Source organism: Rhinolophus sinicus, linkage group LG13, assembly GCF_036562045.2.
Source record: "Rhinolophus sinicus isolate RSC01 linkage group LG13, ASM3656204v1, whole genome shotgun sequence".
NCBI lineage: Eukaryota > Metazoa > Chordata > Mammalia > Chiroptera > Rhinolophidae > Rhinolophus > Rhinolophus sinicus.
In genome coordinates, this window is record NC_133762.1 from 11906967 (window position 1) to 11929604 (window position 22638).

The window sequence follows — 22638 nt, forward strand, 5'->3', positions numbered from 1 at the left end:
AAACAATAAACATGTGAAGAATCGACAAAACAAAGGGCTTGGGGTAGTTAATTAGTGAAGAAATAACAAGGTTTGTTTCTAGTCTTTTCAGCCTGAATTCCCTGTCTCTGGTGATAAGAATGCTTTACCCTCCTGGTACACAGAGGGTACCCTCACATGGGAGATTTATTTCCTGCTTTCAGGGGGATAAAGGAGGGATTTCTTCCCCTCTGAAGCCCTAAGGTGCCTTACGTCACCCTTAGCTCAGTGTCCTTCTTGTATTGGCTGTTTCTCAATAACTTTAATTCAAAATAATCACTATACCAAAGTGGCACATTTGGGGGTGGCACATTTTGCTCCTCTTCACACATTTAGCGCAGTGGGAACAGTGCTTGGCAGGTAGTGGGGGCTCAGTAAAAGTTGGTTTTTGTTACTGTTGCCACAACCTGTTGAATGTTATTTAAGTTGGCATTTTGTAAATTCCATTCACATCTATAAGCATCCTCCTTCTGAAGTGGAATCTCAGAGCGCCCATTTGGGGAAATGAAGAAATAAAGTCTGAGAATCCCAGTTCCAGCACTCCACACCATCAATGCTCCTTCCATGTTCCCAGCAGAAATGTCAGACCTATGCCCTGAGTAGCTGGCTTGGTGTGTGGGTCATTCACAGGACATCGAGAAATGCTTTTAGGTGAGTTGACACAACCTTGATAAACGAGTCACAAGTCACGAGCCAGGGGGAGGCTTCACGGTGCTCTTCCTCCACCACTAACTGAATGTAGGGAATCCCAAATCTCTAAGACCTTTGAACTGCTGCCTGACCCTTCACCAGGAGCCCTGCCACCTGGAAATCCCGGAGTAGGGCTCATGGATGAGTTCATTCCGTCATTTTCCCTTGTGGAGTCGACACACCTGGTCCCTGCTGGGTGCTGGGCCACCTGGGTGACGGGATGCAAAGTACCCAGTTTTCCCTGGGGCACCTTGGGCCGGTGATGTACCACATCTGAGCTTTCTTTTTTTGAATCATAGGCACCCAGATGATTTCCACAGTCTCTTCTAAATCTTGCCTTTTTAATTCTATTTTTGATGTGAAATTCTACCATTCTAATCATCTGATTCTTTTGCCCCAATGAGAGGAGTGAGAGAGAGAAATCGGGCCTGTGGCTTCTGCAGAAGAGTGTGGTTCCCCTGTCAGCCTGCATCTGCCCACCCTACCTCCTACATCCAGATGTTTACAGCAGCCAAAACCACAGCACTTCCGTAGCTTTGGCCAGTGTGGCCAGCTCATCCCAGCAGACCCCTTGCTTTGTTTATTAGGAAAAAAACACCCCAAAATCCCAACTATCAAGGTCCCAGACAGACTGAACCTATAACCTCAGGGAGCCTGTGCCGAGGGGAAATCCCAGTGGCCCCAAGCAGGGCTGGCCTCCTTCTAACACCCTGGCTAGAATAGGGTGAACTGGAAAGAGAGCCGTCTGCCCAGGTTCTGAGCTTTTCACACCAGAGTGGATATGCTGAGGTTAAGGTATCTGTGGAACCACCTGTGTGGACAGGATGAGTAAGTAGAAGAAAATGTGGGTACGAAGCTCATGAGAGTTGCAGAGGAAGGCAGTGTGGTTGGAACAGGCCTCAACATAGAAATAAAGCTGTAGGAGTGGATGTAATCATCTGGAGAGGAAATGGTCAGTGACAAGAGATACATTGGCTGGCTTCTGGGGTATTTCCAGCACTTATAGGACTAGAAGATAAAGAAGTTGCCAAAAAGAGAAAAAATAAGGGACAGGAGGAGCAATTTCTCTGGAAGTTCCAGAGAAAGAGAAGAAAGGAAGGAGACAGAGGATGGAAATAAAGAAAACATGCACACATTGAAGAAAGGCACAGTCTTCAGATTGAAAGGGCTCGGATGTCAAGCAAGATAAAGGAACAAAACAAAACCCAAATAAAATTCTTAGACACAGTCTGATGATCTTACAGTACTCTAAGGATAATGAAAAAAATCCTAAAATTTTCTGGAGAAAGAAAAACAAGTCACCTGCAAAAGAATAAACATCCAACTAGCCTCAAAATTTTCATCAGCAATATTGGATTCTAGAAGATACTGAAATAGTGCCTTCCAAGTTCTCAGGGAATGTTTTAATCCTATAATTATGCCCACTCAAAAGTTGAAATAAAAAATTTTTTTCAGTTGTATAAGAAGTTAGAACATTGACTTCCTATTTGCCCTTTATGAAAAAAACAAAAACCCAGTGATATACTCTAGCAAAATGGAAAGGGAATTCAGGTAAAAGAAATAGTAAAATCAAGTGAGGGGCACAATGGGGAACAAAAATCCCAGAATGGCAGTTGTCCACAGATCTGTAAATTAGTGGCTCAATTAGAGTAGGAAGTCAAGGAATTCTGTGAGGAATGCTTTCAAGGAGAAAGTGGATTCCAATCAACAGATCATGTTCATGACAGATGATTTTTATCTCCCCCTCAATACAAAAAGGGGAGGGGACCAATTAAAAAATAAAACTCTAGGAAAAACAAAGAATTGTATAAGAAAGTGGTGACCCATATAAGAAGCAAACTATTTCTTGTTTGAAATTGAGGTATAATGTACATATCGAAAAATGCTCAGTTCCACTCCATCAGTTTTGACAGACGCTCATTTACACCACTATCAAGATGAATGTTTCTATCACCCCGGAAATTCCCTCATGTCCCTTCCTGGTCAATCACTGATATGAAACAAGCTCATTTTGTGAAATACATAGAGTATAATAAAGAGTCCATTTGACTTTGATTCTTAGAACAAGACACTATCAAAACAGTGAAAAGACAACCCACAGAATGGGAGAAAGTACTTGCAAGTCACATGTCTAATAAGGGTCTACTATCTAGAATGTAAAGAACTCTTGGAACTCAACAACAATTTAAGACAACCCAATTTAAAAATGGGCAAAGAACATGAATAGCTCTTTCTTTAAAGAAGGTATGCAAATGACCAATAAGCACATGAAAAGATGTTCAACATCATCTGACGTTAGAGGCGTGCAAATCAGAATCACCGTGGAAACCATTTCACACCAATGAGGATGGCGATCACCAAAAAGAGACAATAAGAAGTGTTAGTGATGATGGGGAGAGTTGGAGCTCATATACACTGCTGGTGGGAATGTAACATGGTGCAGCCACTTTGGGAAAACAGTCTAGAAGTTCCTCAGAAGATAAAGGCTAGAGTTACCATATTTCCCAACAGATCTATTCCTATGTCTATATCCAAGAGAAATGAAAACTTACACAAAAACCTGCACATGAATGTTAATAACATTATTTATAATAGCCAAAAAGTGGAAACAACCCCAATGACCATCAGCTGATGAATGGGTAAACAAAGTAGTATATCCACACAATGCAATGCTATGCAACTATAAAAAGGAATAAATAACGATACATGCTACAACATGGATGAGCCTTGAAAACCTTATATGAAATGAAAGAAGCCAGCCATATAAGGTGACATATTACATGATTCCATTTATATGAAATGTCCACAGTAAGAAGCCCACAGAGACAGAAAGTAGATTAGTTTCCAGAGGCTGAGGGGAGAGAGTAGTGGAGAGTGACTGCTCAGGTGCAGAGTTTCTTTTTGGGATGATGGGAATGTTCTGGAATTAGTGGTGATTGTTGCACAATTCTAAGTATATTAAATTGTACTGAATTGTACACTTTAAAAGGGTAAATTTTATGGCATATGGAAAAGAAAGGAATGAAGAAGAGAGAAAGGAAGAAAGCAAGTGAGAAAGAAAGGAAAAAAGAAAGAAATCCAAAAAGTTGGAGGGAGAAGTGAAGGAAATTCAGGACCTCCCTGCACCTTTTTTTTCCTCTCAGTGAAACAGTTCTTCATTCCATAGGCCTCATCTGTTGTGTGTAGAGCACTAAATTAATGCTTCTTGACCCAGCAGAGGTTCTGTAGCTGCTCATTCAACAAAAAGGCAATGGGTTATGCTGATTTTGAAGGGGAGTAGGATTGAAGAATTAAAAAGGGGTAAAGTTTCCATCGACCCTCCTAAGTGCCGGGGAGCACCCTTGGTGTGTTAACCACCCTGGGCCATGGTCTGTTGCTCACAAAACTTTTTAAGGGGTACACATCCTGTTCTGGGCTTCTGCAATGGGTCACCCTGCCAGTGACAACACCAGGGCAGCAGTGGAAAAAGATGTATTTCCAGTTTCTGGGTAAAACGTCTCTGTGGTTTTAGTGAATAAGTTCTTTTCCCATTTTCCCAATAAGTGACTCATTCTCCTGGAGGCAACTCCATGGGCACTTCCTGGACACCCACTCACCTGGAAAAACTGAGGTTGCTACTATCCTAAAGCAAGTCTCCCGCTGCTACCTGAGAAGATAAGCAGCCACTGTAGGTAGAAGTGGCTGCCTTCTCTCTCCTTCCCCATGCTTACCTAATTCCCTCATGGCTGGGGGGCCTGCCCTCAGTGCCAGAGTGAGCAGGAAGGAACAGAGATGTGGCTTAGGGGCTGGAGAACTGGTTAGGACCAAGACCTGAGTTAGAATTTTAATGAAGCTAAGAGACATCCTTATGGCCCATGAAGCTTAACCACTGAGGTGGAACTTCTCTGGCTTTTTCTGCTCGTTGAAGCCATGAAATGCCCAAAGGACAAGACTGGGGGTTACAGCTTTGTTCCTACTCAGTCACTGCTGGCCAGGTGCCTTGACCTCTATCTACAAAAGAGGTGCCACCTTTGGCCTTTGAAATTCCTTCAGGAAAATTTGGGATGTCCTGCTCCCTGGCGCCCTCTACTGTCTAACTGGACCCATTGCTTTTTTTTCCTCTCAACCACCCCAGCTCTGGTTTTGAAATGTGAAGGACCCTTTTGGAAGTCTAAACACTTCCCTGGCGATTTCGTACCCTCACACATCCAATCCCACCTCCTCACAGACTCAGGACAGTAAATGTGCTTTTAATATCCACTGCTTGAGGAAATGTTTTTGAAAAATTGCAGGTACATAAGTAGATAAAGCATGTTATTTGTCTGCTAGCCACGTCGTTCGTGTGTGAACTTGTGTGTCCTGTGTGTGTGTGTGTGTGTGTGTGTGCCCAGCTCCCTCACTATATTTTCCAGAGCTTCCCAGGGCCTTAGGAGAGGAACCCACTAGCCAGGCCAGGCCACTCTGGCCCTAGTGTTAAAAACAGACTATGGCTGTAGCCACTGCTGTCAGTATATAGGCTCTTACTGCCCAGTGCTCCATTCATGGGGAAAGGTCCAGAAGCTGCTGTCCTGTTAGCCAGGGCTGATTGGAATTCCTGAGGGAGGGGGAGGTGGGGGTCATGTGTCCTCTCAGCTTCGAGGCTGGACCCCAGGACTCCTGGCAGAAAAGTCTCTTGTCCTGTGTCACTCCCATTCTCTCAGTGGTGCCAGCATTCACAGCATGTTTAGAAATGTTACAGGGCACGAGGTCAGTGAGCTCCTCACGATGTGGTCAGTACGGTCATCACAATCTCCGGCGTTTTGTGAGTTCCTACTATGTGCACAGCACTTTTCGGAGACTTGAAAAAAGTAGCAAACAGTGACCTTGTGCTCCAAAACCACATAGTCTTATGGGGGTGAGGGGTTGATAACATGAGTTCATACGAGAAAATAACTAAAATTCCATCTGATTCCATCAGAACCAATGGAGCACTTGAGTGAGGAGTTGCGTAAGGGAAGTTGCCTTCAAAGAGCTTGGTTATAATCTGCTGAGGACGACAGGAATGAGGAATGGGACAGTGTTAAAATATCAAGGTCAACGGTACAAAGTAGGGGAAGGTCGTGCCTATATTAACCGGGATTCGTTCTGCTGCAAATGCCAGTTAGTCAACTCAAACGTACATAAACAAAAAAAAAAGGGCAGGGTGGTATTTACTGGTTCATTGAAAGGATAGGCTAGCTTCAGGGGCAGGTGGATCCAGGACGGAATTGAATTTCTCTCCCCTTCCCTCCAACCCTCAATCTCTGAGCTTCTCTCTCTCTTTGGCTTGCAGAAAGGGGCTTTCTCAGCAAAGCAGGAAAAGGGCTGCAGGCAGCTCTGGACCCATACCTCTGGCTGTCTACCAAAACAGAAAAAAAAAATTCCTCTTTGGTTCCATTCAAAAGAAGAAAAACAAACAGAAAAGGACTTGATGTGCCCACTCTCTGGGAAGAGTGTGTGTGTGGGGGTACTTTTATTGATAGCCCATCTAGAGCCAAATAGTTGCAGTGGGGGAGAAATGTCCCTAAAAAGAAAGGGGAATGGTGGCCTTGGCAGACAAAGAAGCAAAGTAAACCAGCATAAGCCATGTGATAGGTTTTCTGGAATAAGGGTCCACAGTTTTTAACTAATGGTCAAAGGGATCCCTAACCCAAAAACTTAGCTCTGGAAGTAACCCTGGTGACCACCTGGTTCCACTCCCCCATTATATAGAAGGGAATACTGAGGTGCAGAGAGTGTAGGTGATTTGCCTAAGATCACACAGCTATGATCGGATTCCAGATTGATTTTTTTAAAATTAAAGTTTATTCAGGTGACAATTGTTAGTAAAGTTACATAGATTTCAGGTGTACAATTCTGTAATACATCATGTATATATATCACGTGGTGTGTTCACCACCCAGAGTCAGTTCTATTTCCATCACCATATATCCATATTGATTTGATGTAGGTTGAGGATGGGGTATGTGAGAAAGAAGGGTCAAAACCTGATCTGAAGGTTAGAGTCCAGACAAACATTTTAAAAATAATGATAGAGTACCGTAAGAAGAGAGTGTGGGGAAAATAAAGCATAGGATGAGGTGAGGCTTATTTTTAGGGAAATAAAAAAAACACACAAACAAACCTCTAAAGTCCACAAAGCCTGCTTTGGTGAAGTTCCAAGGCCCCACCCCTGTTTGTTATCTTTGAGGGATTTTTAAGAATGGCTGAGACACCACCTGACTGAAAACGGGCAGATGTTGTTCTGATCTTCAAAAGAAGAACAGGATCCTAGGAACTGTAGGGCGGGTGAACTGAACAGAGCGCCAGTGCGGGCTTGTGAAGAACAGGTCATGCCAGACAGGCCTGTATCCGTTTTTTGAGAAAGTTCTCACCCTGGCCGGTGATGGGGGCTGGGTGGGTGGGTGGCTGGGTGGGGGAATTCGCTAGACTCCAAGACTCCTGACTTGTTAAATCTGAAAAGAACCGTTAGGGATTAACAAACCAGGGGTGGCCAACTGGTGACCCCCAGCTGAGTTCAGCCCTCAGATATTTTCATGAGGACATTTCCCATCAAATCTGCCTTTCTGGCTTCATGAGGACACTGGCCTACCTTGCTGTCTGGCCCTGGCATCACTGCCCTCATAGAGAAAGCATGCACGTGCACACGCCAGTTCCCCCCAGGCTCCATCATCCCCTGTTGCCTCGCTGTAGCCAGCTTCGTTGGTTAGTATAATCTACTCCAGTGGGCATGTGAGGGTGTGACCCTGATCTAATCTCCCTCCATTATTTTACAGAGACTCAGAGGAAAGAAGTGGGGGTGGAAGCACTTCTGATTCCTCACAAGATGGCAGTCTAGCATGGTCTGCAAGCTCCCGTCCAAAAAGTCAACTCTGGAGAAGCCATAGAAGCAGAGAGAAACTGGGATCTGGGAAACAAACCTAAAAAACGTGAGTGCTCCCAGGCAAGCCAAGGCAGTTGTGAACATGTGTGTGTGTGTGGTCTGGAGGCTGGGGGGCTGGGCATACACCTGGGTGGACTGAGACGTGAGAGGGAGGCGGGCTGGCAGAGATCTTTGAAGTCTTTCTCTTGCTTCTTCCCCTCACTAATTGGGACAGTCATGACTGCCCCACTGCCTCTGTGTGACAGAAGCCGGGAACAATAGCTCAGGTTGCAGGTGTTGGTGGTGTAATAACAGGGCATCCCAGTAGCTCTACCGGGGTGAGAAACTGGGGAACACAGGTGTGGGTTGACCAGTTTCCCTCAGACGCTCACTTCCCCCACTTCTCTGTCCCACCACTAGGGCTAATAGTGTCCCTTGAGGAAGTTTCCTCCTTACAGCACTGCTTCTTTCGAAGGGTTCAAGGGTGAAACCCTGACCAGAGGGGTCGCTTGGTGGCCCAGCAACAGAGAGGGGAGGACGGGGACCAGCAGTGGTTGCGTGGTGCCTGGAGCTCTACACCTGGCTTCATTAAAGGCACTTTCCTTAAACTCATCAGGGGAAACAGACTAGGACATGAACGTCCCCAAAAGCAGAGTGTTAGCTGCCACCAAGGGAAGGTGGGTTCACAGGCCAAAATGTCAGATACCTGAGAAGTTCATCTCCTGTTAAAAAAGGAACACACACACACCCCACACACACACGGAGAAAACAGGACAAAATATACCACATGAAGCAAACTTAATAAGGATCGACAAAGAGTTAAGAGAGGATATTAGTAGATGGCGTGGTGCAGCCCTCCCGCCTGGCACCCCAAATCAAGCATGTTCCCTATGGGCAGACGAGCGGGGGTTGGGGCAATCTACAAGGGTGGGATAAATATTTCGGTGCATTCATCTATGAGGTTTTTCCCTCCTCCTTGTGTTCTCTTTTCCATCCTTCCCAATGTGGGGGTAGTGGGCTCCGTGCTCACTGTCCCTGGGCAAGGCTCCCACGTGGACAGGATTTCCTGGAAGAGACGGAATGTCTTGGAGAAAGTGAAGGGAGCCGGGCATCTCCTCCCCTGAGATGCTGGGCCAGGGAGGAAAGAGAGTTCATGGGTCCCAGGAGCAGTACAGTCGTGGCCTGGCTCCCTGATGTACCCCAGAAGCTGCACACCCAAGCCCAGGAAAGAACGGCAGGAGAACGTGTGTAGGTGGAGATACATTTAGATGAAATTGGCAGAATTTCCGGGCTTAGGGCCGGGGGGCAGGGATTGTGGACATCTCAGTAGTACCATGTGGACGTATGTCCAACACGATAGCTTGGCACAGCTAACATTTGGGGACTGAAGAGCACCCATGGGGTGGGGGTGGGGAAGTAAGGAACTCATTTCCATGAAAACTGGGGTTAAGTTTCCCCCAGTTTGGCAGAGTAGTTGACTTATGAAAAGCAATGGGAAACCATGTTCTCCTGAGTTTGTAGACTGAGAGTCCCAACCAGTGCACCTGTTCCCACATTGTGAGTCCTGGGGACCCAGTCTGTTCCCATTCTCAGCAAACCCACCAGGTTCCATCTGCTGGGGTAGGAAGTGGAGAAGAGGGAGCTAGCTTTCCGTCAAACACTAGATGACAGTTCCCCAGGGAGCTCGGGCCCAGGGAGGCGACGGCAGCAGCGTGCATGACAGCATGGATCAGCGAGCTTGGGAGAGCACATCCCAGGGGCCAGGAGAAGACAGGGAAAGGAGGCTGCAAGAACGTATCATAGCAGGGACTTTTGATCCATTTCCAAACTATCCACTGAGCACCTACCATGTGTCAGATCCTGGGCTAGACGGGGGGGCACAGGGGTGGGGGTTGGATAAGTAAAAGAAAGAATGCCAGAAAGCATTGTGTCAGAGCTTGGCCTTCTTCCTGTGAGGATATAAAGATGAAAACAACAGTTTCACCCTCACCCATCTGAAGAGCCTGTAAGAGGTCAGGATCCTCGTGCGCCGTCCTCTGTTACCCAGGCAAAGCCAAGTAAACACTGTCGCCCAGGCCCAAAGATCCAGGAGTTCAAGGGAGGGAGAGAAGATGTGGTTGGGCCTCGCAGCAGCGCTACCATATTGAGGGTTGCGTGTGTGTAGTGGGGAGGTGGGTGGAGAGGAGGGGGCCAGGGGATGGGACTCGTGGGAAGCTATGGGAAGACTGAGCCACAGGAGAGCACATTCCAGCCGTCCCAAACCCCCAGAGGGAAAGTTCATGCACAAATTCATTGTGTGGAATTTGGAAGGCATTTTCCCATGGGAACAATACCTTAAACGGAGGCTAGATTCTTAGACCCGGGATGGAAACTGATTTACCTCACAGTGTTATTCAGCTCAATTACTCATAACTCTTCTCTAGATCAGGGCTCAGAGGGACGGAGCCCCGTGGCATAACTCCTTTCTGGGGGGCTGGGCCTGCCAAAGGCCAAGGTTTTTTTGTCTGGGGTTTGGTATGGTTTAGAAGGGGATTAAACTTGGGAATTCATAAGGCCAGTTTTAATTGTGTTTAATAACAAAGCTATGAGCTGACATACATTTAATGACATAGTAAAGGAGTAGTCAGTTTGCAGGAGGTAGAGGTGAAGTAGGTTCTAAATTACCATCAAATCAGCAGACAGGCTAGTCTTAGAATTTCATAGTGGCCCAAGCCATTCTGTTTGGTGTAAATGGTTCAAACCCCAAATCCAGTATAACTGGTGTCCTTATAAAAAGGGGGAATTTGGACACAGACACACACAGGGAGAAAATAAAAAGTAGACACTCATGTAGCTGTCTGTGGCGGTGTAATCAGGGAGGGGGCCTGTCCAGTGGTCAGGCTCTCAGACGCAGGCCCTCTTGGAGTCACTCAATGACCCCTGCTGCCATTCCCACCCTGGCCTCAGGGTGGCACTGCTCCCTCTTCAACAATGGCTATTGATCGCAGCCATTGATCCGGGCGTACCTGAACTTTCCAACAAGACGGTCTTAAAAGCTAAAGAATAACAGAAAGAAAACAGCCTTGGGTTACCATGAGTTAAAACTCCAGCTTGCTAGGTCTGGCTTGTTCCCTGCAGCTCACAGCCCTTTCCCTGTCCACCAGGGACCTCAGGACCAGGGCTCCCAGAACTAGGTCTTTTCTGCTGTGGATCCCCCTTGTGTCCAATGACTGGCACCAGCGAAGACCTCACTCCACAGGCAAGACCACAGGGGCTGACCCCAAAGCCTTTCTCTCTGAGCCCTCAAGAATATCTCAATAAAGATAGCAGCCCAGGGCCAGCCCGGTGGCTCAGGCGGTTAGAGCTCCATGCTCCTAACTCCGAAGGCTGCAGGTTCGATTCCCATGTGGGCCAGTGGGCTCTCAACCACAAGCTTGCCAATTCAATTCCTCAAGTCCCGCAAGGGATGGTGGGCAGTGCCCCCTGCAACTAAGATTGAACACGGCACCTTGAGCTGAGCTGCCGCTGAGCTCCCGGATGGCTCAGTTGGTTGGAGCGCATCCTTTCAACCACAAGGTTGCCGGTTCGACTCCCGCAAGAGATGGTGGGCTGTGCCCCCTGCAACTAGCAACGGCAACTGGACCTGGAGCTGAGCTGCACCCTCCACAACTAAGACTGAAAGGACAACAACTTGACTTGGAAAAAAGGCCTGGAAGTACACACTGTTCCCCAATAAAGTCCTGCACCCCTTCCCCAATTAAAAAAAAAAATAGCAACCCAACGTTCGTATGGTCATTAGAGGTCTACAGTCATGAGGGGCGGGGGTAGGAGCTGTTCTTTCAAGAGCACGGAGTGCCCTTCCTCTCTCAAAGGACAGATAATTCCTGCCTTAATGCAGCTCTTCATCTGCCCAGTCTCCAGCTGATGGGAAGGCAGGCTCGCGGAGCAGCCCCAGTGAGAGATAAGGGCTCTTTGCCTGGAATGAAAAATTCATGAAGAAAGACTAGGGATCGGGCACTCGGACAGCCGCCAAGTTGCTGTGCTCTGGGGACATGGCAAGGAGATCGGAAAGCCAAATGGAAATTTTCTCTTCTTTCCAGCACCTCCCATCATGTCCCCCTTTCATGTTCAGTGGGGCTCCCTTCTCACACCTCTTCAGTCTCATGTGAGCCCCTGGGCCCGCACCGCCAATGCCAGGGCATTCAGCAAGAGGTACCCTCCTTACCCAGACAAGGCACCCACCAGCAACCTCAACAAAACGTGAGTTGTTGCTAGAGCAAGCTGGCACTGTCCTGACCTCCTAGTACCCCCAAACCTGGAGGAGCCCCAAACTGGCTATTATTTGTCCCAGGGAGGACCCCCTACAGATTACTTCCTGTTCCAATTCTCTAACTCACAAATCTGATACAAATTCATATGGTTGGTCAGACGGTCATAGCTCACACCTTGGGAAGCCTTAGATCTCTTGTCACTATGCTGGGCAGACAATGGTTTGGATATAGTTAAAGGGGGAAAAAAGCGCTCGAACCATAAGAGTTGGAGAATTTCACGTATGGATGGGCTTGAAAAGTGTGATGGCTAGCCTGTGCTGCGCAAGACGGCACAATAGTTGCAGGTGCCAGTCCAGAGATGGAAGGCACTGGGGCAGTGGCAGCGCCTCAGACATCGGGTAGGAGGGCAGGCTGCCACGGCAGAGGAATCTGCCATAAAGTTAGTCCACCAGGCTCTACTCTCAACGGGAAGTAGGGAGCTGGGGTCTCGTGCTGCCGAGCTGCAGTGCCTCCTCCCACACACGGGCCGCTGGTCCATGACTGTAGGAAAACCTTACTCCCCTGTCTGCGGCCCAGGCCAGCCGGGGCTCTCAAAGGAACACATCTTCCTCCACGAGCTTGGAGTCCCTGTCAGGCTCCCAGTGCCTTGCCTGTTAGTTCCTACGTAGATCTTTCGGGCGTTTACACAGCCTTTCCCGTGTAAAAAGGGACCTGGGCTCAAGCAGCTGCCTCTCACTGAACAGCAAACCTTGTCCCTTGTCCTCGTCCCTGAGAACCACCCAGACCCTGCTGTTCAACACCAGCTCCCCCAAACAAAGAATTTGTTCAGCCATTTGACCCCATCAAAAACCTAAAGGCTTATCTGCCCACTGCCCCACCCCAAATGAACAGGAACCTCTCAAACAACATCAACAAAAGACAAAACACAAATTAAATTCTCAGTGGAAGCCTAGCAGTTCAGAAGAGGACACCAAGCCCAAGTGTAACTGAATTATTTTTTCTTTTATATGTGGGGAGTGTTTGGGGTCTTTGCCTCCAAATTACAAAGTAATTTGTACTCATGTAGAACACTTGAAAAATATAAAGAGAAATGGGGGGGAAAGTATCTATAATCTCACTACCCAGAGGCAAATTATTATTAATATTTTGACATATTTCTGTCCTATTTTTCTTCTGTGCCTCTTTCATTTCACTTGAAATCATTCCAAATACATAATTTTGCTCAAGAGTATTTTCCCATGGCATTAATAGCACTTCACAAACATATTAACGGCTGCATCACTGTCTGTAATGTGCATATGCCATAATTTGGCTGGTCAGTTCTCTGCTCTTGGACATCTAGGACATCTGTTGTTTTGCTAACTTAAATTATTATGCAGTTCCTATGTCTGCATAAATCCTTGTCCATCATTTAGATTATTTCCTTAGGCTAGAGTCCTGGGAATGGAATTGTAAGGTCAGAGTCTCAAAGACTATGAGCGTTTTCAGGACCTTCTTTCGTATTGCCAAGTGGCCTTTCTGGAAGGTTGTATATACCAGCAATGTGTGAAAGGGCCATCTTTGCAAGACTTACTCTAAGCCCCCCGGGTGTTAAGGCCAAAGCTACACGGGTTAGGCGTGGCTGGGGCACAACTGAACTTGAAGTGAGGAACAGTAGACCCAGCTGGGAGGGCCCAGGACAAACAGAGCGGGGAAAGTCGAGGCTCACAGAGACCCCCAAAGCTTGAGGACACTTGTAAGCCATGAATTCTGGAGGATACAGCCACAAATGGAAAGACAGGAACCGTTTAGACCCAAGGCCCGAAGTGAAAGGTGGCTGGAGTCCTGAGGCCATGCTGAGGTCCAGAAAAAGCGAGTGAAGAAGCGTGTTGAGGGCCCCAGTGCTGTTGACTCAGAAATATTAAGATTGTTTGGTATTTGGGCATGATGTGCACTCGGGGTAAATCTGGAGGAGATCAATGAATTCATTTTAAAAACCAAAACCATCTAGAATTGGACTAGGGATGGTGGTTCTAAGGCTGGCAAGAAGGAAATAAGAATAGTTTCAGATGTCCTGTTGTAAAATGGGCAGAAATGAGTCAAAGAAGAGATCGAAAGCTGGCCCATCTCACCTGATTGGTTTCTACTGCTTACTGAATGAGTGTATTGTATTGGAGATACATTTGAGTGTGTTGTATTCTCCACTTGTATTGGAGAATAATTGCCTTCAAAATTTTTAAATCTTGCTCTCTTGACTAGGTCCATTCTCTTTCATCCGTCACAATGGCTACTTCTTGATAGAACAGGAAATTCCTTTCTTTTGAAATCGGGTTTATTTTTTTCTGATTACACATCTAAAAACCATATGCTGTGTTCCACTGGCAGCGGCCTCATACGTCTCGTGTTTACTGCGTCTCTTTATTGCATCATTTTCTCCTGGGCTTGATTTAATCTCATGTTTTATAAATTTAGTGTTGCCTAAGTGTGCAGTGTTTATAAAGGCTCCAGCTGTGCAGTCACATCCCAGGCCCTCACATTCACTCACCACTCACTCCCTGACTCACCCAGACCAACTTCTGGTCCTGCCGGCGCCATTCATGGCAAGTGCCCTATACAGGTGTGGCACTGTTTATCTTTTCCATTTTTTTGTACCTTTTCTGTGTTTCGGTACACAAATACTTCCCAGTGTGTTACAATTGCCTACAGAATTCGGTACAGTGACGTGCTGTGCAGGCTTGTAGCCCAGGAGCAATAGGCTGTAGCACCTCGCCCAGGTGTGTGGCAGACTAGACCGTCTAGTTTGTGCGAGTGCCCTCTGTGACGTTCGCAGAACGATGAAATGGCCTGATGATGCATTTCTCAAACTGTATCCCCATCGTGAAGCAGCACATGACTGTAATAAGCGAGTAGTGAAGAGACAGAGTCAAAGTGATGCAGGTGAGAAGCAGATGCCTGGTGCCTGCTGTGCACTGTGCTGGGATGTCCCAGTGCTCGGGCAGCCCAGAGGCAGCCCGGAACTTAGATGAGGACATTCACTGGCCTCTCTCACTGGCCCTGTCTACCTTTTCGTCTTCCCTCCTACTGATTCTCCACTGGGACTCTGATCTACACAGACCAACCCGTATTCCTCTGCTTCAGAGACCTGCGTTCCTGGTGTCCTCACCCGCCTGGAACGCCCGCCCCAATTCCAGCCTATGGACCTTCAAGGGCCAGTTAAAATCTCCCAGAATCTAAATCAGAAGAAATTGTTCCCACCTCCAAGTATGTGTTCATGACATTGATAATGTTCTATTGCTTACTGCTCACTCCTTCTAGTTATCTCTCCAGGTAGGTCCTTTTTGTCCTGTATGGGGAAGGGACTTGGCTTTGTGGTTCTGTCTAGCTCTCTAGTACTGTACATCTTGCTCAGTAAAAATATTTACTCTGTTGTTAATTAATTCAAATACATATGGTAAAGCAACATAGGGATCTCTGGTGGCTATAAACAGCTTTAAAATCGCTCAATAACATGAAATTATGCAGGAAAGGGTTGTGCTGCCCTTATTTAATGCACAGATTTTATTGACTCCTTTTGAGTTAACAGCATGAAGAACTCAATCTTTATTACTATAATTAAGGATGACTTCAGAAGAAGAATGCATGGTGATTAAGAAGTCATCTTTAGCCAACCACCTGTCTGACACTCTATATGTATCTGATTATAAAGACTGGAATAGCTTTGTGTGTGTGTGTGTGTGTGTGTGTGTGTGTGTGTGTTTCATGAGCATTTTCAATGCTGGATCCTATGTACATAAGTATTACCATATAATTTATCATCCAAACTGAGACCATTTGAGAGCAAAAAGGGGGCACTGCTAAAAATTTGCCAAGGCAATAGGCATAAGCCAAGACTGTCCTGGGCAAAGAAGCACCCTATGATTTTATAATATTATAGGCAACTTATCAGTTTAAGGAAGCACCCCAAATCATAGACAAGGTTATCATTCATCACTGTTTTCAACAGCCAGCAGGAAGCTTTTCCCATTACAGTAGGAGCCAAACCCTTGAATTTCATCATAGTTTGTCTTCATAGAACTATAGCATGCTGGAACTTAGAACTTCCAAACAAACTTTATCTCTATTATTAGTAAGAAGCTGGCCAGGAGGCCTGGCCATGGGGCATTCTGAAGTCACTGCCTAGTTACACAGAGGCAGCACTGGGTGTGACAAGTAAGGGACAATTTTGGATTCTTCAGAGCCTGTGCCATCTCTGGCCTTTAGGGGGATTTCATGAACATGCAGTCTGCAGCTTTTAGTACTATTCTGTCAGCCACATCCTTTCCCATTTCCTTCACACTGATTAGCTTGATGACGTCTAGTCTCAGAAACCTTAACTCAATCCTCAGAACTCTATTTTGGGTGAGGATATTCCAAAGGAAAACTTTCTCTCACCAGGTGGTAGATGTTGCTAGTAAAAAAAAAACAAACAAAAAAACCCCAAAACTTTCCATGTGTTGGGGCGTTGGGTAAATAGGAGCTTCCTGCCCAATTTTGCTGTGAATCTAAAACTACTTTTAAAAAGAAAATCTGTGTGAAAATAAATCCTGAATCCTGTGATCACGACGGAACTTAGAAAAGAGCGCCTTAGGGAAAGGTTCTAAATGGGCTTCTGGAAAAACTATGGCAAACATTTATTAACAACTAAGTTTGTCCTAGGCACTGTTTGATGCTCTTTAACTCATTTGCTCCTCACAGCACCCCATGAGGGAAGTACAAGTACCGTCATTTGAAGTTTATGGAAGAAAGTGGGGCACAGAGAGGTGAGGTAGTTGTCCAAGGTCACAAGGCTAGGAAGGAGCCAGGATTCAAGCCCCAAGAGCAGAGACTCCAAAGCCGGTTGCTCTCAACCATCTTTGGTCAGGACGAAGCTTTTAGGCATTCCAGAATGTGAGTGGGAGCACAGCCTCTCCCTCCATCTCTTTATAACAAGGCACTCGCATGTTTTCAGAAATGTACTTTATAGCTTCGTCCTGACCACTGTTTATCCCAGGCCAAGCCTCACCAAATCATCAATCATGAAGGCAAAAATGAGTCCATTATGTCTCCTAAGTGGCCTCTCACAGAAATGCTTTATAGACTGAAACAAAATGATTCAACAGAATATGGCAAGAGCCGAAGCGAAGGGGAAGGAACAGGCACCAGAGACAAACAGAAAGCAGTTCTGAGTGTCGCAGGTGGTAATGGGTCAATATTGAAACCAGCCAGGGCTGCAGAGAAGATGTGCGTGTCCTGTCCTTCTTCTTCCTCTGCCTGGCCTCATTCTGTGCTGCTTTTGCAGCCTCTGTGACGCGATTCTGTTTTGGAATTCCTGAACTGGATGGACATCCCTTTCTGGAGCTCTTGGCTGAACCTACATTCCTGACGTGGGGGAAAAGTCAGTGTATGCAATGGTAAGTCCATCTGCACTCTAACAGCTGCTTTCTGTGACTCTGAATCAAGCTGGAGAAATCTTCTCAGGATCTCAGGAGCCACTTCATGCCTTTCAGGACCTAACAAGACATCTCAATCTCCTTTAGCAAACACAAGCCAGGCCTTTTTCCCTAGCCGGGTACAGACATGTATGGCCACCAAGCAGAACTATTTAAAGACACAAGAACTGGAAAATGGTGGCACAGAACCAAGTACACACACACACACACACACACACACACACACACACACACACCCAACTGTTGAAAGATCCAAAGTTTTTTTCCAGCAGCACAAAGTGTTTAAACACCACGAGTCAGAACTATGGGGGGTCCCTCACTAAAATCCTTTGTTACTAAAGTCGAGGATTTTCTTGCCTAAGGTGGAAGGGAATGGACAGGAATAAACAAATGCTGAGGGGAACTTTTTTTTTAGGTAACATCACAACTGAATGAAAAATACAGCAATGGCAAAGGATTCTTTCTCCTATTTCACCCTGGGACACCCTGGGTGTGGGTTCTCTCAAAGGTAGACCCAAAGGGTCTGGGGCTAAATTCCGGCCTGGGAGGCTATTTCTGCTCATTCTCTAGGACTCCTTCACAACGGAGACTGGGCTTCAGGAGTCCCTGACAGATTTGATGCAGTGCTTTCTGGTCCAGTGCTCATCCACCTTCAAAGGGTTATTTGGTCACACTCCATGAAACTTGAGCCATTGTACACTTGGATGGGTGAACAGGATAAAGGAAGTTCCATTTTTCCTCATCATACTTCTGAAATGTGTTGGAAAAAGTTTAACATTGCTACAAATACCACTTCTTTTCTCTGGCTAAATCGCTCCTCCCATCTCTTCTAGCCCTGCTATTGTTCTAGTAGGGTGACTGTCTGCCCCAAAGAGGTTGCATTTCAAGTTAGTCAAGTGTTCTGTTCTTGGTAAAGCACATGCTATTGCAAAAGCAGTTTCAGGCTCATAGAATTTAGTTCCATAGATTTATAGGGGTGAGTGTGTGGGGAACCAGTCTTGACTGACTGCCAGGCACTGTTACTGTTTACTGAGTTCTTTACTGTTCTCCTCAACTGCTGTCGTTATTACTCCCAGTTGCCAAATGAAGAGATCAGGGTGCATGCACAGATGTTAAAGTGACTGGTTCAAGGCCATGCAACCTGTATGTACCCAGAGGGGGATCGATTTTAGGTCTGACTCCAAAGCCTACATACATTCTTCCAGGCTGCCTTCAACTGAGCGAGGGTCGTTTTAATGCTTGAAAGGGCAGTGGGACAGTAACTGATGGCACGTCCCCATCACTCTTTCCTAGCGTCCCTAGCGGGAAGGAGCCAGAAGCCACTGCCTCCACATCCTTTCCTCTCCTTGCGACTTGGTCACTCACTTTCTTACTCTCTCCCGGGGCAGTACCCCAAATTGCACCCCCTGTGTCCTGGGCTCCAGATGAGTCAGTCTTTCGACCTGCAGCCATCAGATCCCGCAGCTGAGCTACCAGCCAGCCTCTCTCCTCCCAGCCCCAGACGACAGACGACCTTACCCGGCCCCCCAAACCAGCTTGCGGTCACAATTGCCTCCCTCTGCACCCTGCCCCCATCAACATCAAACACGGCCCGTCGTTTAGCCACCTCCCTTTTCCCCGCCCTCTCCGAACTGGCTTTATCCAATAAGGTCTTGGCTTACGGGCCAAAGACGTCAAAAGTAACCAATTGTCTTCGCTAAGGGCTCCGCCTTCACTCTGAGGAGCAGCTCCGCCGACCAATAGGCTGTCCTCTGGGTGCAATGAGCGCGCGAAGCTAGTGGAGCAGCGGTTGGGCCGCCCAATGAACGTGCTGGTTCCCGTGGTTAGGGGCGTGGGAGAAGCGGTCGTCAGGGGCGTGGCGGTAGTTGCTAGGGCGGGGCCGGTAGCGGCGGGAGCTGCGCTGGCCAGGGGTTCCGGCTGTATTTCCATGAACACCGCCGGCAGCTACGGAGCTGCAGGAACCCGACCAGGGGCGAGCTGGGCCGCTGTAGTCAACCACGCAGAGGTAAAGCCAAGGCCGAGTGAGCTCCGCTAAGGCAGGATCACGCCCCCGATCCGTCGGGCCAAACCCCTGAGCCCCGCGGTCCTCGTCGTGGCTCGGCCCATCGCGCCGCTGCCTGCGCCCCTGGGATCCTCGGGGGGCCTGTCACCTGACGCCGCGGGGGTCCCGAGGGCCGGCTAGCCAAGTGGTGGGGAGGGAGGCAGCCTGGACTGCAGCGGGTGAGATACGCCTTCCTGAAAGCCCTTTGTCCCCTCCTGCCCCAAGTACAGAGGTTGGGGACATCCCCGACTTCGGCCTCTCTGCTGGCCATCCCTCCGTCGGTGTGCACTCTTGGGACCTCCGGGGTCTGGGGAAGAGGGTCTGCTGGCCCAAGCTTGGTGATGGAGGTCCGAGATCCGCCCCAGGAAGGAGAGGGCCAAGGGGCCTGATTACAGCCCCGCGTATCCGAGGGGCCTCTGCGTTTCCGGGCTCCAGGGGCGCACCCAGGACCGACGGGTTCAAGTTGTAAAAAAGGCAGCTTTTGACCCACTGGGAGGCGCGCTTATTGAACTCGTCCCCACTCGGGCACTGATCTAGGCGCTTCGTGGGCTTTCCCCACAGCCAGAGCTGTCCAGCAGCACAGGTAGCTGCCTGCCAGGTGAACCAGCCAGCTCCTCGACCTTGGAAGTGTCCAGGCAGAAGCCTGATTACAGACACCTGTCAGGGATGCTTAGAAAGGACTCCCATGGGAGGACTGCACGACCCACTTGTTAGGCCTTTCTCCACTCACAGATGCATTCTGGGTGACCTTTGATACTTAGCGTGAGAAGGATACTACTGGGTATTATGAGTGTTGAATTCACCCATAATGAATTTGGATGTCTCCACTTTTAAGAGTGCGTGTTAGCCAAGAGAATGGACTGTACCAAGAAGATAAGGCTTAGTTAACCATCATGGAACTCCTTAGTGTGAACTACTAAACTGCCTCTTACTCTTTCCAATTCCTCTCTTTTGTCAGTGTCACCTGCAGTTTTGTTAACTGGACTTGAGGACAGGTTCTAAGAACAGGCTCATGAGAGGGGCCTAGGGAGACTGGCAGAGTTAATGTGATCTGTGCCCAGAGCTTTTCGATGGCCATTTTGTTACAGCCACATGAAGTAAAGTCTGAAAGACAAACCATACAGTCCCCTTGACTACCCGATGTCATTTGCCTGAATAGAGGCAGAGAAAGAACTTTAATACCACTTGCTGTCTGTTTTAGGATGAATTAACCTTTGAATAACCGGTCAGAAAGCAGACCAGTCCATGTACAGCATGGACTTGTGGCATTTTAGAGCTGAAGACACCTTAGATAGAGCTCATCATATCTGTCTTCTCAATGCACAGGTGAGGAAACAAAAGCCTGGGGAGGTCGCAGGGCTGACCAGTCATCACGGAGCCATGACTAAGGGCCATGATCTGTTGCCCCTGGAGCTAGCGAGTACGTGGCTTGTATTCTACTCCCAGCCTAGTTATCTCACTCTTGGTGTTTACATTCTAGGGGAGTCCAGAGAAGTTAGGAGCACAGGTTTTGGTTCCATTGTGCCTGGATTTGAATCCTAGACCTGCTTCTTACTAGCCGTAACCTTGGGAAATTACTTAACCTCTCTGTACCTCTGTTTGCTCACCTATAAAACAGGAATAATAATAGTACTCAGATCAGATAGTTGTTTTGATGAGTACGTGAGTCACTTTATCTGAAACACTTAGAACAGTGCCTGGTACACAGTAACCACTACAGATTTGCTAAATAGGATGTTCTGTTGCCCTTGTATACAGTTTTTCTTCGTATCTACCAGCCAATATTGTCTTTCAGCAGCTTATTTTTACTCTTGCCTGCTCCACAGTTCATTAAACAAATTCCAGATTTTATTGTAGCCGCAGACACCTGCGGGGGGGGGGAGGAGGGTTTCCAAGTCACATTGCATTTTATTTCTTATTTATTTTTCCATTTTGTTGAATCATTTTATTTATTTTTTTCTGTTAGTCCTCTCCTGGCAATTGCACTCTTTTTATACTCCAAATCTTTTATTCTTTTTAAAAAGGGGGAGAGGAATCCCTCAAAGTGATAAAGTCCCGGAGATACCAATCTCCATGGCAGCCTTCCAGATACCTCTTCCCTCTGTTCGGCCCTCTTTCCCAGTTGTCAGTGCAATGCAGCTTGATTATAAATGGATGAACATTTTTAGATTAAGATTTCATGAGCCACTGTATTAAGTGCTTTTCGGAAGTTCAGGGATCGTGTGTCAAATGCATTTAGGCAAGTCACTTAGTCATTTGAGCAGGGTGTATACCAGCAGCGCCTGCCTGGCCAGGCAGAAACAAGTGTGTGACTGATTCTCGCTGGTAATCTAGCTTGTTCACTGCTTTTTTTTCATTTTTCCCGTTCTTTCCTTGAGCTTGAAATAAACCAGATGGCAAGTGCCATGGGACGGTCTTTTCCTCTCATTTTGGTCGGGGAGGTTCCCCTTTTTTACTTTCATCTTCATTTCCTTTATCACCTTCCCTGTTTTGATAAATGTTTACTCTCAGTTTGCCAGCCAAATTTCCTTTTCATTGAGAAACACCTGTCACCTTCAATTCTTGCAGTACTCCAGTCACCTTTGGTTTTCCCCCCTCTGTGTTTTCTAGAATGAACCAAATATTATCACTATTCATTGACTGGCACTTTCTTAACAGTTAATTTTGAGTTTTGATTTTTTTTGTTTAGGATATTCTAGAGCTTAGCTATCTTAGAATAATTGTTTTACTTCCATTGTTTGTGTATTAATAATGGGCCCCTTTCTCTCTATCTTGTTCTCTTTTCTCATAAGGTCCTAGTGAAAGGCCTTCTCATTTACTGTTATTCCTTATTTCTTCTTTTTTTTTCTTTTAAACTTTTATTTATTTTAAGTGTGTTTTTCCAGGACCCATCAGCTCCAAGTTAAGTAATTGTTTCAATCTAGTTGTGCAGGGCGCAGCCCACAGTGGCCCATGCGGGGATCGAACCAGCAACCTTGTTAAGAGCACCGCGCTCTAACTAACTTAGCTAACCAGCCACCCCTATTCCTTACTTTACTTACACCTTCCTCCTGGCAATCTCTGACAGTATCCGCAAAGAGTATAGTGGTTTCCCACTGCCCTCGCCCGAGCACATATTTTTTTGGTTCTAGAGAAGACAAGGGCAGAGTCTATCTTATTTTTCGTCTAAAACCTGGCTCTTTGAAAAGCCCTAGCAGAGAGAGACTTCCAATATAATGAAACTCCAAGTGGCAGAACTTCTGCTGTGACCTACTGTTTACAGTGTGCTGGTTTCGACTGCAGTGTGGGATCATTTTCATATCTGCACATTTATTTTTGTTGTCTTGATTCCAG

At 47.0% G+C, this 22638-nt stretch overlaps 1 protein-coding gene across 3 annotated transcripts in view; it reads left to right on the plus strand.

Moving 5' to 3' along the window:
* Positions 1-19136: 19136 nt before the first annotated feature.
* The window catches only part of ABHD2 (abhydrolase domain containing 2, acylglycerol lipase), a 67136-nt gene continuing 63634 nt past the window's right edge, over positions 19137-22638 (plus strand). The window contains exon 1 of one of the 3 annotated variants that reach the window (XM_019726745.2): positions 19137-19269. The gene's annotated coding sequence lies outside the window, so the exon portion shown is untranslated. Of the gene's footprint in view, positions 19485-20609; positions 20632-22638 lie in introns of those variants that run through there. The other 2 variants (XM_074318128.1, XM_074318127.1) reach the window with 2 other exon arrangements.